We start from the raw sequence: 13,276 nt of genomic DNA on the forward strand, positions 1-13,276 counted from the left end.
TTTCTGGTGGGAATCACCGCCTCCCCTAGTTTCTGAAAGGTGGGTTTGGTCTCAGGGAGTCCCAGAGTCCAGTGACTGTGCCGGATGAGCTCCAGAATGCTGCAAAGCAGCCGCCCTGGCTGACCGCATCTGGGTCTTAGGTGTTGGCCCAGTGCCGCTTCCTGCTGGAGTCAGATTGCTGGGAGCAGTAGGAAGAATTGCAGAGAAATCAGACACTGCATCCCCTCTCAGAGACTGCAGACACACAGCTTTGAAAAATTCCTGACAAACTAGGTTGATGGGAAGGAGAAAAGATGGGAGAGCTGCAACCTTTCTTCAAATATATATGTTTTTCATACCAAATCCAGCACGGGCATTTGTATGTGTGCTAGCTCTTGCACATCTCCAAGGTGGAGCTATATATAGCTCCTGAACACCCAGCCTGGCTTCCCTGCTGCGGAGCAGGCTGCCTTGGCCTTCTAAAGCAATCTGCAAGCGCTGAGTGGGAGGGACGAAAGAGAATCAAATTCTCCATTGGGGGAAAAGCCGGAGAAAAGGCACTCACGCTGACGAAACCCCGCATAAATGATTTCTGCAACTCACGTAAAGATCGATATTTTGCAATATTATTTTGAATATATTCTTAGAGTGCTATCTTATCACCACCCATTTCCTTACATTTTTCAGCTTCATAGGGAGCATATAGACCTTACACTGTGAAGGATAACATAACATCAGATAAATACATTCCCTATCTGAGATATTTTACTAAACTCGTCAGAGCATAATGGTGTGCCTATGCCTGTACCTTGGCTATTTGGGAGCAAGTGTATCTGGGTGGTAACTTAGGGCTAGCAGCATTTGGAGCTCTTCAAAAGGACCCACCCACTTTCCAGGATGCCTAATTATGTGACTATTAGAATCTTTGGGGGATTGTTTTGGGAGTATATCTCTTCGTACAAAATTTAAATTCATGCTGTTGTTTCATAGCATACCTATTTTCATATCTTATTACTTTGACTTTATTTTATACATGCACCTGCATTTATTTTTCCCATTGCCTATCGTTATTTTTTCCTCCTGGAAACCTTTCCATTGTTACAGCTGAGAAAAGTTGAATTTCAAGAACACATGTGATGTGCTTAAAATCTAAAATCTTCACACTTCGTATTGTAATAACTACTGTGTATTTATACTGCATAGCAGTTTTCCTTCAAATAGAGTACCTTTCAGCTTCCCACAATTTTTGGTCAATGTTGATACCAGTAACAATATATACTAAGTTTATTCAGTCCCGATCTTACATATATCCCTAGAAAATTCAACTCTGGTTTTCTAGAATGTAAGTGTAAAGTGCCATATTATTTTGAGTCTACAAGCTAACCATCACAGGTAGTGGGAGCTGGCTTTTAATTTTTGCTAACTGCCTGATGATCTGATCTGGGGTAGATTGGTTATGCTCTTAGAGTTTCAGTTCCCTTGTATTTCAAAGGAGGGTGGTGGCATTGACTTTTCCTGTTGCTGTGAAGGTTCTATGAAATGTGTGCATATTTCCATAGTGGGTCACTAATGGAGCTACTATTGTAATACATTGGTCTGTATCAGCTACTGCATTTTTAACATTCATGGTTCTAATGCAGAGTGATCCCTCGGCTCTATTAGATAACTTTTATTGGGAAACCTTATCGCTGTCAGTCATAGTTTTTTGCTTAACCTTGTTTGATATCTGTTTTGTTTTTAATTGGACAGCAAGTACTTTGCAGAAAAATACCATAACCTATACCCCGTCGCACTGATCCCTGCTGTGTTCTGTATGCCCATTTGTATTCAACACAGTTCTGACAATCCAAAAAAGTGTTGCTGAAGAAACGTCACTGTAAGGGATTATGTGGATGAATGCTGGAATAATTGGGGGGTAATTTATTTATTTATAGAAGGCTAGCATTGGAAACGATGGGAGCTTGGGGGCGCCATGATCCTGTCTTTGCCGAGTAATGGATAATGTGAGGTGTTTCTGTATCCTTCCACAGAGTGACTCAGTTTTCTAATGGGGTGCAGACTCTGTACTGGTTCATCCACACTTTTCTTCATGTCTTTATTGAACCAATAAGACACTTAGTTGTCATATTTCCCTATGCAAAACCTGCCATATACTATGATTACCTTACTATAAAACAAATTAACAAATTGCCTCATCTCATTTCTCCGTGTGAATCAGCTGTGATCTACCTCATGTTTTTGAATGCATCCTAAGTCACCAGTGAGCTCCTCCTCTTCAAATCCAATGTTTAATTTTTAATTTTTTATTTTTTTTATTTTTATTTTTTTTGGTTTTTTTGGTTTTTCTCCGGTACCGGGAACCGAACTCACCTTGCGCTTGCCAGGCAGGCGCTTTTGCCACTGAGCTAAATCCCCAGCCCCTTTTTTAAATTAGTGTATTGTCCATTGTTTTCCCTTCTGACCTGTCATTTTCCATGGGATCCTTTTCTTCCTTGAAATTTTACTTCTCCATATTCCATTGCTCTGATATCACTCTTTCTCTTTTCTAAGCCTCTGTCCTGTGTCTCCCTCTCATCTGCTCTTCCCCCCCATTGATGACAATTTATTTTATTGGAAATGAAATTTCCTTCTACATGCCTACTCCTTAAATCTCCTTCATCAGCCATTGCAAAATACTATCCCAGAGACCGAGAGTACAGGCTTTTGAAATAAGCCTACATGTGCTAATATTTACATATCATTGTGCAGACAAATAAATGTCAGCAACTCAGTTGGGGATTATAATAGCACTTGTGTTAGAGGGGTCTCGTTTGTTTGTTTGTTTTTTATGGTAATATTGATTGAACCCAGAGCCTCTGGATTGTTTGGCAAGCACTCTAACACTGAGCTACATTCGCAGGTAGGGGATTTTAAAAAATATACATGAAGTGGGATAATGCATGTAGAACGTTGAAAACAGGGATTTGCCTGTAGGAATTATTTACAAATAATAACTATTGGTAAAAGTCCTGCTTAAGGTAAAGACAATTTCCACAGTGGAAACCTTCCACCGTCACTATGCATCACCCCTGGCTTTTACCAATGGATGCTGCATCTATCAGGCTTGCTGACTTGTGCTTAGTTTTTCAGACTTTCTTTCTTCTGCCTCCAGGTGTCCACTCTCTATTCAGTACTTAGTTTATTCATTTTTATCTTAACTATAATATATGTCCCTCTGTGTTTTCTCAATTTCATCTGTTATTGGATTAGTGTAGTAGGCAATGCATCAGGCTCAGTTTTAATCTAAGATGTCATGTGTTATTATGGATATGATGTACTTCAAATTTCCGTTACTGTTTCTACCTTGCTTTGAGACGGTCACTGTACTTTAATTCACATCTTAAGGAGCTCTGATTTTGGACAAGAGACACTTGGGTTCAACTTGTAAGAATAGAACTTGGCTGTGTGGCCTTGAAAATGTAGCAGAGGAGGATGGGATATTTCACGATGGTTGTATGAATGACTTATTGTGTGCAATTGCATTTGAAAGTGTGTAACTATATACTTATTAAAATAATTGTAATGATTGGTACATCTTGTATCACTTGAGAAGTCTTGAGAACTTGAGAAGTCTAGAAGCTTAAATAAGTAGCAGCAGTTCTACATCCTAGGGTGTAGAGGATATGCCTTACTGCTCTAGGGTGTTGTTCATTATGTCAACTTGAGAAGTATTCTACCTGAGGAATCACAAATAACTTCAACTTAGAATTTTTTTCAAGTTATTCAAGCTAAGGAAGAAGGTCTCAAATTATTTTCTCTCAGTACCAGATGGATATTTTAAAATTGTATTGTATTAGCAAATTGATTTATTAGTTAATTTTTGAAATATATAAAACAATAAAACTTTTAAACATTAATAATTTACCATCCCCAAATATCCACTGCTATATTTTTCTTTTCTTTTCAAGATATATATTAATAGGATTTGAATAACAAAAATTTGTTAACCTGATCTTTTTCATTTACTGCTAACCATGGGCCAAAATAAACTCCTCCTCTAAATTATGTATGTCAGCTTTCTTTTCCCCCTCTGGTACGAGGAATCAAACTCATGACCTTGCACTTGCCAGGCAGGTGCTGTGCCGCTGAGCTAAATCCCCAGTCCCTGTGTCAGCTATTTCCAGTGATGGGAAATTGACTAATACACTGACTTTTTAAAAAAAATTTTTGTTTTGTCTTTTTGAGACAGGGTCCCACTAAGCAGTTCAGGCTGGCCTTGAGCTCACTTTGTAGCCCAGGCTGGTCTCAAACTGGCAACAATCCTCCTGCCTCAGCCTCCTGAGTGCTGGCATTATAGGCATGCACCATCATGCCCTGCTCTCACTGATTTTATAAACCATTTATTCTTTCTAAAACTTCTCATCCACAAACTAGAATAAATTTATTCATTTAAGCAAATCCTTGATAAGTATCATCAATTTGTGGGAAAGATCTTACCAGTTAGTTATTTTGTATTTTAAATATTAATGAAGTAGGATGCCTACAATTGAGGGACTTGTAGTCCAATGTACAGAGGCAAATATGATGAAAAAATTTTTAAGAAAATATTTTTGGTATATCTCAAGAAATGCATAAAGGGTACAGTGGTTGACCCCCTAAAATGGAAAGGATTCATGTTCAAGCCTGGGCAAGTCCAGAGGTTACAAGTAAATTACATGAGGAATTTGCCCAGAAACCTATGGCTCCTACACCTGCTGCACTGCCTTCTGCTTCCCACCATGTGCCTATGGCCTTGTGGGGTATATCATGATCAGCTGTCAGAGGAGGAGGCCAGGGCCTGGCTTATGGGTAGCTCTGCACATTATGCAGGCACCACCCACAAGTGGCTGCAGCATTACAACCCTTTTCTGGGACTTCCTTGAAGGACAGTAGTGAAGGGAAATAATCATGGTGGGAGAACTTCGGGCAGTACATTTGATAGTACATTTTGCCTGGCAGGAGAAATGGCCAGATGTGTGACTGTATACTGATTCATGGGCCAGACCCAATGATTTGGCTGGATGGTCAGGAACTTGGAAGGAACACAACTGGAAAACTGGTGACTAAGATATTTGGGAAAGAGATGCGGGTAGAGCTCTTCATGTGGGCAGAGGATGTAAAAGTATTTGTTTCCCATGTAAAGTCCTCTTCTGCCAATGTCACCTTTTGGTGGGAAAATGTGACACTGGCAGAAGAGGACTTTAGTAATCAAGTAGATAAGATGACCTATTCTGTGGATAGTGGCCAACTTCCTTCTTCAACCACCCCATGATTGCCCAATGGGCCCATGAACAGAGTGGCTGTGGTGGCAGGGGTGGAGGTTATGCATGAGCTCAGCAATATGGACTCCCACTCACCAAGGCTGATCTGGCTACGGCCACTGCTGAATGCCTAATATGCCAGCAGCAGAGGCCAACACTGAGTCCCCAATATGGCACCATTCCCCAGGGTGATCCACCTGTTACCTGGTGGCAGTTTGATTATATTGGACCACTTCCATCACAGAAGGGATTGCACTTTGTCCTCGCTAGCACAGACATGTATTCTGATATGGATTTGCCTTCACTGCATGTAATGCTTCTGCTAAAATTAGCATCTGTGGACTCACAGAATGCCTTATCTGCCATCATGGAAGTCTGCATAGCATTGCTTCTGACTAAGGAACACATTTTACAGCTAAAGAAGTGAGGCAATGGGCACATGCTCATGGAATTCCTTGGTCTTATCATGTTCCTCACCATTCACAAGTGGCTGGAGTGATAGAAAGGTAGAAAGGTCTTTTGAAGACACGGTGATGGTGCCAGCTAGGTGGTAATAGCTTGCAGGGCTAGGGTAAGGTGCTTCATAAGGCTGTGTATGCTTTGAGTCAGAGTTCACCACATGGCATTGTGTCTGCCAGAGCCAGGATTCATGGGTCCAGGAATCAAGGGGTGCAAGTAGAAATAGTACCATTCACCTTTGCCCCTAGTGATCCACTAGCAAAATTTTTGCATCCTGTCCCCATGACTTTATGTTCTGCTGGTTTACAAGGCTTAATTCCAGAGGGGGCAAGGTTTGTACCAGGAACCATAACAATGATACCATTGAAATGGAAGCTAAGACTTCCCACTGGTCATTTGGGTCCCTTCATGCCTCTGAGGAAATAAGCTAAAAAGGGTGTCACAGTGTTGTCAAGAGTGACTGACCCAGACTATCAAGGGGAAATTGGACTTCTACTCCACAATGGCGGAAATGAAGAATATACATGGAGGGCAGGAGATTCATTAGGATGCCTCTTAGTAATACCATACCATTATTAAAGTCAATAGGAAAGTACAACAACATAGGCAGAATGCCAAATAACCTAGAGCCTTCAGGCATGAAGGTTGGGTCACTCCACCAGGGAAAGAACCAAGACTTGCCAAAGTGCTTGCTGAAGGCCAAGGGAATGCAGAACGGGTAGTGGAAGAAGGTAGTTCTAAATACCAGCTACAACCCCGTGATCAGCTACAGAAAAGAAGATTGTAATTGTGCAATTTCTCCCTTAATATGGTTCTAATGTAATATAATGTTGAATAGACTTAACACTAGTTCTTAAGGATTGTTAAAGCTGTGCTGTAATGTTCAAGTTGTGAAATAATAAAAATAAGCATCACCCAAGGAGAACTTACCTTCTATTCTGGTGAGTATGCAGGATAGTTGCACCATGTTAGGCAGAATTATAAGCATGCTTTTGTATCTGGAGACTGATTTAAGGAAATGTGTCTGGTTGCCAAGTTGACAAGGGGTGGATTGTAATGGTTGATACATTGTGTCAACTTGAGAAACTTAACTAAGTAACTCAGCAGTTCTGCATCATGGGGTGTAAAGGACATGCCTTTGCTGCTCTACGATGTTGTTCATTGTGTCAACTTGAGAAGTTTAGAAGTTTAACTGATTCAGCAGGGGGCCGGGTCCTCACTTTGTAGACATCCTCAGCCTATCCAAGAGGAGGGCATGGAGATAGTGTAGGTGTAAAGGACCTCCTGTCCTTTGTTGCTCTTCTTACTTCTGCGGCCTTGAAGTGTTTCCCTTATGGCATACCACCCTTCCTTGCAGCCAGCTGATTATGAACTAAAACCTGATTATGGACAAACCATGAGCTGAATAAACTTTTCCTTCTTTAATTTTGGGCATTGGCTATCTCAGCAAGGAGAGGAAATTGACCAAGGCAATAATATTAAGCAAAAGTAACATTTTATGGTTACAAGGAAATACAGAATCATTTTTAAAGATGGAAATAAATAAAAAATCCATGGAGAGAGATTTACCTTCATTCTTCCATTCTCATTGTTATGAATATGCATAGATTTTCAGTATGTAGATTTGAGACTGTGATGAACATTCTTTTTTATTTAGCCTTTAAAAAAATGTCACTATCATATCCCAAATATTTATTTCATTCTTATTAGACATTTTTGTTGGTTCCAAATTCTTTGTTATATACATAAAGCCTTTAGAGGGTTTCCAGTTTTACACAGTTAACTAATTAAATATGAACATATGTTAGATTTTTTTCATTTCTGAGCATTTCCCTATGAACATTTTTGAGGTTACAGGAGAAAGGTTCAAATATTGTAGCCACATAATACCAACGAACTATTTCCCCTCAAATGTATGCACATATAAGCTACAAGGTGGGTATATGAATTTGGCAATACAGTACTATTCTCATTAACACTTGGTATTATTATTTTTTTAAAAAGTGACCATTTTAATAGTGGAATTGTATAGTTAGTTATTTTTCAAGTTATGTTTCTATAGTTTCAGATGGGTTCAAGAAATGTTTTGATTGGTTTTTTATTTGTTAACCTGTGGATTACATTTGACTAGTTGAGTGATCATATTTTCTTCATATAATAAGAAATCTCCTCATCGTAACCATAGTCGACATCTGTGACAAACATTTTCTCACCTTGTTTTCTGCCTTTTTGAAAATATTTTCTGTCATACAGAATTTGCAACTTTACTGTAGTTTGTAAATCTATTTGCAGTACTATCTATTGTACCTTCACAGCTCTGAAAACTTTCTGCCACCTGACAAAGAATTGCATACAAAACATTGAATTGAAGGAGCTACTGCTGGGCCTTGTCCCTCCTTGGGAGGGAGATTTGGCTTATGTGTATCATGTGCGTATCCCAGTGTGAAATGTCTCTGAGGGACACAGAAAATACACTATTAGTTTCCCATTATTCTTTATGCGGCTCTTCTGTGAAGGGAACAGTACCTTAATTCTTTCTGAGCTACTGTTGTCCATTTTAAAAGTGCCACAGGGCAAAATGTACTATAGAAGATATTAATGACCAGGTTACTCAGCCAGAGCAGGGCACATTGTTTGCACAATTATCTGAATGACTCAGGCACTAAATCTGCTCCTGCCAGGATTATCCAGATGGTCCTTAATTCACTAGATAATTGCTCACCCTGTGCTTGAATTTCATGATGTAGACCTGAGATTGTTATTGCTTTTCCTGTATAGTTCTGTTACTATGCACTCTCAAAATGCTTAGGATTTGTCACACTCCTTTCTTTAATGAGACAGGTTGCCTGGTCCTTAAGTGCACGAGTTTTCAGAGTTACACAGAGCTTTGCATTAAATCCCGCTCATCTAATTCCTAGCTATGTGATTGGGGGTTGGTCACTTAATCTTTTTAAGACTTAAAAAAAAAATAACAGACATATTCAGAATTCAGAGTCCTCTTTTCAGTTGGCCTCTCTTGCTGTCTCCTTTCCTTCAAGCTGTTTCTCTGTCTCTGCCGCCTTTCTGAAACCAATCTCCTCGTATGCATCTTTGGCTCCGAATCTTTTTTATCCTACTGTAAGACGTCCACAGACCCTTTCCTTGTAAAAGCCCTCTATCGAACGGTGCCTGGTAACTTTTCTCAATGCATTTTCTTATCAGCAGTGGAATATCTTCCTTCTCCAGTTGTTCACAGTGCTGATCACCCTGAGTTGCTTGCAGTTTTCATACTGTATGTTTTTCTCTTCTCCCAATTCCTCCTCCCCACAACATATTGTTTTCTTTGCCACGAGTAACTTGGCTCCTTGTCTGTCGTGTAACTGGCCTGTCTAGCCTATTCACACCTCCACCCTGGTGTGACTTCGCTGGATTTTTAGTCTTGAGTTTTGAGCCCTGCCTCAATGCTTCCAAAAACTCTACTGTAGTCCTTACCCATACACTATTGTAATTGAGTGTTTGTCTCCTCCCCCTACTGTAAGCTCTTGAGGATAGAGATCTTGCCTAACTCTTGTGTCCAATGAAAGACTGCCCATTGTTAATACCGGATACATATTTTCTGAAGACAATAATAACAGGTTAAGACTAAACTAGATTTTTTTTTTGGGTACTGGGAATTGAACTCAGGACCTTGTGCCTGCCAGGCAGGTGCTTATGCCACTGAGCTATATCCCCAACCCTAAACTAGATTTTAAGATTTCAACAAATGCAGTATTCCTGTCTTTACCTTTAAAATGAACTCATAAATAAAACAAGCCATGTTAATCTTCACAATGTTTCAAAAATTAATATCCTGTTTTAAAAATTTATACAAGATAAGTTTTTTTTATGATGAATTTTGGAATAAAGCACCATGTAATAATTCCAAAAATGCTAAACCAATGGGTAAATTTTTAAACATAATTCTACATTTTTAGATAAATGTACTGTTACATAGACAATATAGATATGCAAATTTTACTGAGTTGAAATTATTGGAAAAATCAGCTCCTTTTTTCTTTATTTGACGAGTCTTTCATTGTTATCTTTGGTAGCTTACATTACTTCGATTATGCTTACTTTTAAACCTGATATGGTCCTTTGCAAGGGTTTTGAAAGTTAGATTGAAAGACACGATTATCTACATTTACTAATAAACAAACTCAGACAAGTCATTTGCTTAAGTTCCCGTGATAGTGACCAAATTGGACCAGTAAGTGAATCTTACAGTTGAATGTTCCATGAACTAGTTATGCTTACCCAAAGCATTTCACTAGCCAGGGATGTAGCTCAGTGGCGCAGCGCCTGCCGGGAAGCACGAGGTCCTGGGTTTGATTTTCGGCAGCGAAAGCATTTCACTAAAAGATTACCTCCACTGTTAAAGTTCTGGGTAAGGAAGTTAGTCTTAATTTTAATTATCCATTGACAGTCCTGTGTAATCTAGTAAGAATTTAGTGCACTAATAAGTAGACACAGTTTTTACTTTTGTTTTTAATAATTTGAGAAGATATCAGCTGATGGGAGTGTTCGATGTAAATATATCTTAAAATCTTACATTTAGTTGTTTGATCATTTCAACTAACCTACACATGGAATATTAGTTATAATTTCTTTTATTCTTGAGGGCATTTCTTTTTTGTGGCAAATGTTCTTTCTCATATTTTAATTGAATTATTAAAATAATTTTTTGCATCATCTTAGTGTTCAACTTTACTCTTCATTTTGGCTTATTGTAGAATTCCATACAATCTTGGAGAATCAGAGATGGCAAGTACAATTTTTTTTAGAAACAGTACAAGTGTTGAATAATAAATTTATGAAAAATTGGTAGGATAGTAATCTAATCTAGCTTGAAAAGTAACATTACTGAGTTATAAGATTCATTTTTCTACTGCATGCTGTAATTCCAGCACTCTGGGAGACTGACACAGGAGGATGGGAAGTTTGACCCCAGCCTAGGCAACTTAGTGATATGGCAAGACCCTGTTTCAAAATAAAAAAAAATATATGGGCTGGGATGTAGCTTAAAGTGAAGGCCCTGGGTTCAGTCTCCAATCAATCAATCAATCAATCAGTGAAATTTCATCAGTCAAAAATTGAGCAAATATCTTTTCTATGACATCACTTCAGATAACCACTATTTATTGAACACTTACTATAGGGCATTATTTTAAATGTGTTGCACACAGCTTTTCAAAACTTCAAAACCAGTGAGGTAGGCTTTTAAAATTTCTTATTCCCAGTTTGCAGATCAAGAAAATTAGAGATTTATTCAAAAGCAGATACTTAGGGAGGTTCGATTGCACATCCAAGTTGCCTGGCTCTAAAGTCCAGGCTTTTAATCACTGTGTTATCTGTACCCAGTGCTGACCTCCAAAGACCCCTGGTTTTCGGATTCTGTGAGTTTAAAACTTTTCTAGATGGGTAGAATTTATTCCTATCCTCTCAAATCTATTTAATGTTAGCACAAGCATTGAATTCTTCTAAATTTGCATTGTTTTGTTTGTAGATAGCTTATAAACATAAAGGTCTTCCACTATAGTGACTAATGTGGTGAAGCTTCCCAGACATGAATTAGATCATTACAATATATAATTTAAATATTTATTATGGGAATTTTGACCAAAATATAACAAATTTTCATGCTTTTCTGCCCTAATTTTACTTTCTAACATCACAAATCATAAACAGTAATACTATCCTAAGGCTTCTAATTTGATCATATTTAATTTAATTGTCATGGTTAATGAAAATACAGAGTTGTTATCTGTAACAGACAACATGCCTGGTAAGATATTGCAAACCACAGTTGTAATATTTTAGCTGGAGACACCACTTGTATAATACAAGGAAATTTTATATCAGATAAAAGTTTACATTGTATATAATTTTTATAAAGTGATGCAATCCATTTTAATTGAAAATCTTTTAAAATGCCTAATGGATTGCTTTGCTCAGTCTATATATATTGTTTTGGAAAACATTACAACTCTGGTTACTAAAACAATAACCAAGTTTTAAATTTTGGTTTATGTGTGAATTGAATGACAACAAAAGCAAGACATTTAGTTTACATAAAGCACCACATTATTGTATTCATTTTTTAAAAAAACCTTTAAAAGGAAAAAATAACAAAAATGGAGAAAAGTACACTGAAAATGTTCAATTCAATGAGTCATAACACCATTTTCATACATCCAAAATCTACACAGCTCCTGATAGTAAACCTCTCTCTGTTCTCAAGAACCCCTCCTCCAGCCCTTGCTATTACTAACCTTCACACTTCCCCCAAAGGCATTCTCTTCTGACTTCTAAGACAGTGGAACAGTTTCACCTATTTTGCTCCATTTCTCTAGTGTTTGAGGTACTGAGGGTTGAACTCAGGGATTTGGATTGAGCTACATACTCAGTCCTTTTTAATGTATTTTATTTTGGATAGGAGCTTGCTAAATTGCCCAGCCTGGACTTGAACTTGTGTACCTCCTGCCTCAGCCTCCCAGAATGGGGGATTATAGGCATGTGCCACCATGCCAATTGCCTTGCTTTTCATCAAGCTTTGTATCAAATTCATGCTAGAGGAACTTACAAAATGAGTTTTATAGTTTCTTCTTCTATTCTTGTAAAAATCTTTGTGATCTATGTCATTTCTTTCTTAAGAATTTCATAGAATTCATTAACGAAGTCATTTGGCCTACTATTTTCTTTGTACCAAAATTTTAAACAAAAGATTCAAATTATTGAAAATATATCATTCTATTCAGAGTTTGTAGTGACTTTATCTCTTTTTGGCAAGTTTTATTTTTCTTGGGATTTGTCTCCCTGAATGTTCAAGTTTATTGAACATTGTCTTTTAAAAATAATTTCACACTATCTTTTTAATATCCATAAGATTTTTAATGATGTCTGTCTTTCCCTTTGTGTAAATTCTCCCAAAAGCTATTTGTGACATTCTGTGTATATTTTAAAAATAACCTTATGCATAAAATATAGTTTGAAATATATTACTGATATTAATATAAAAATTGAAAACTGTACCATGCTCTCTACAATGTTCTACCACTCCTTTAAAATCATGAACTATATTTCTTCATGTTTTAGTGTTAATGTACTGTTTTCAGCACTTGTGCAATATCTCTTTGCATGAAAGACAATTTACATATGTCACAGTGTTGAATCCTGGAGTTGTTTCTAATTTTCTAAAAACAAGTGTTACAAGCATGTAATTCTACAATGTAATTTTTGTACATTTCTGGGAATGTTTCCCTAGGATTCATCTCTAGAGTGAAATTGTTAGCAAAAGAAGCATCTTTTACAGATTATTGATATTTCCAAGTTATTCTTAAAATGATCAAATGCTCTCTAGTAATTTGTATCTTAGCAACATGAATAAGAGTGTTTACATTTGCATCTCTTCCCTAGTAATCCTTGAAATATACTTAAAAGGTTTTAATGTGTAGATCAAACTACTGCTGGATAAACAAAATAACTGAAGCATAATTATATAATATGCTATTATACACATAAAACATATAATATATATTATA

The 13,276-nt window shown here is 37.5% G+C and overlaps 1 protein-coding gene across 3 annotated transcripts in view; it reads left to right on the forward strand.

Annotated features, from left to right (window-relative positions):
- Cntn1 (contactin 1) overlaps window positions 1-13,276 on the forward strand; it is a 385,843-nt gene that overhangs the window by 1,006 nt on the left and 371,561 nt on the right. The window lies entirely within an intron of this gene.

Source organism: Chinchilla lanigera, unplaced genomic scaffold, assembly GCF_000276665.1.
Source record: "Chinchilla lanigera isolate Chin_1 unplaced genomic scaffold, ChiLan1.0 scaffold00099, whole genome shotgun sequence".
Classification (NCBI taxonomy): Eukaryota; Metazoa; Chordata; class Mammalia; order Rodentia; family Chinchillidae; genus Chinchilla; species Chinchilla lanigera.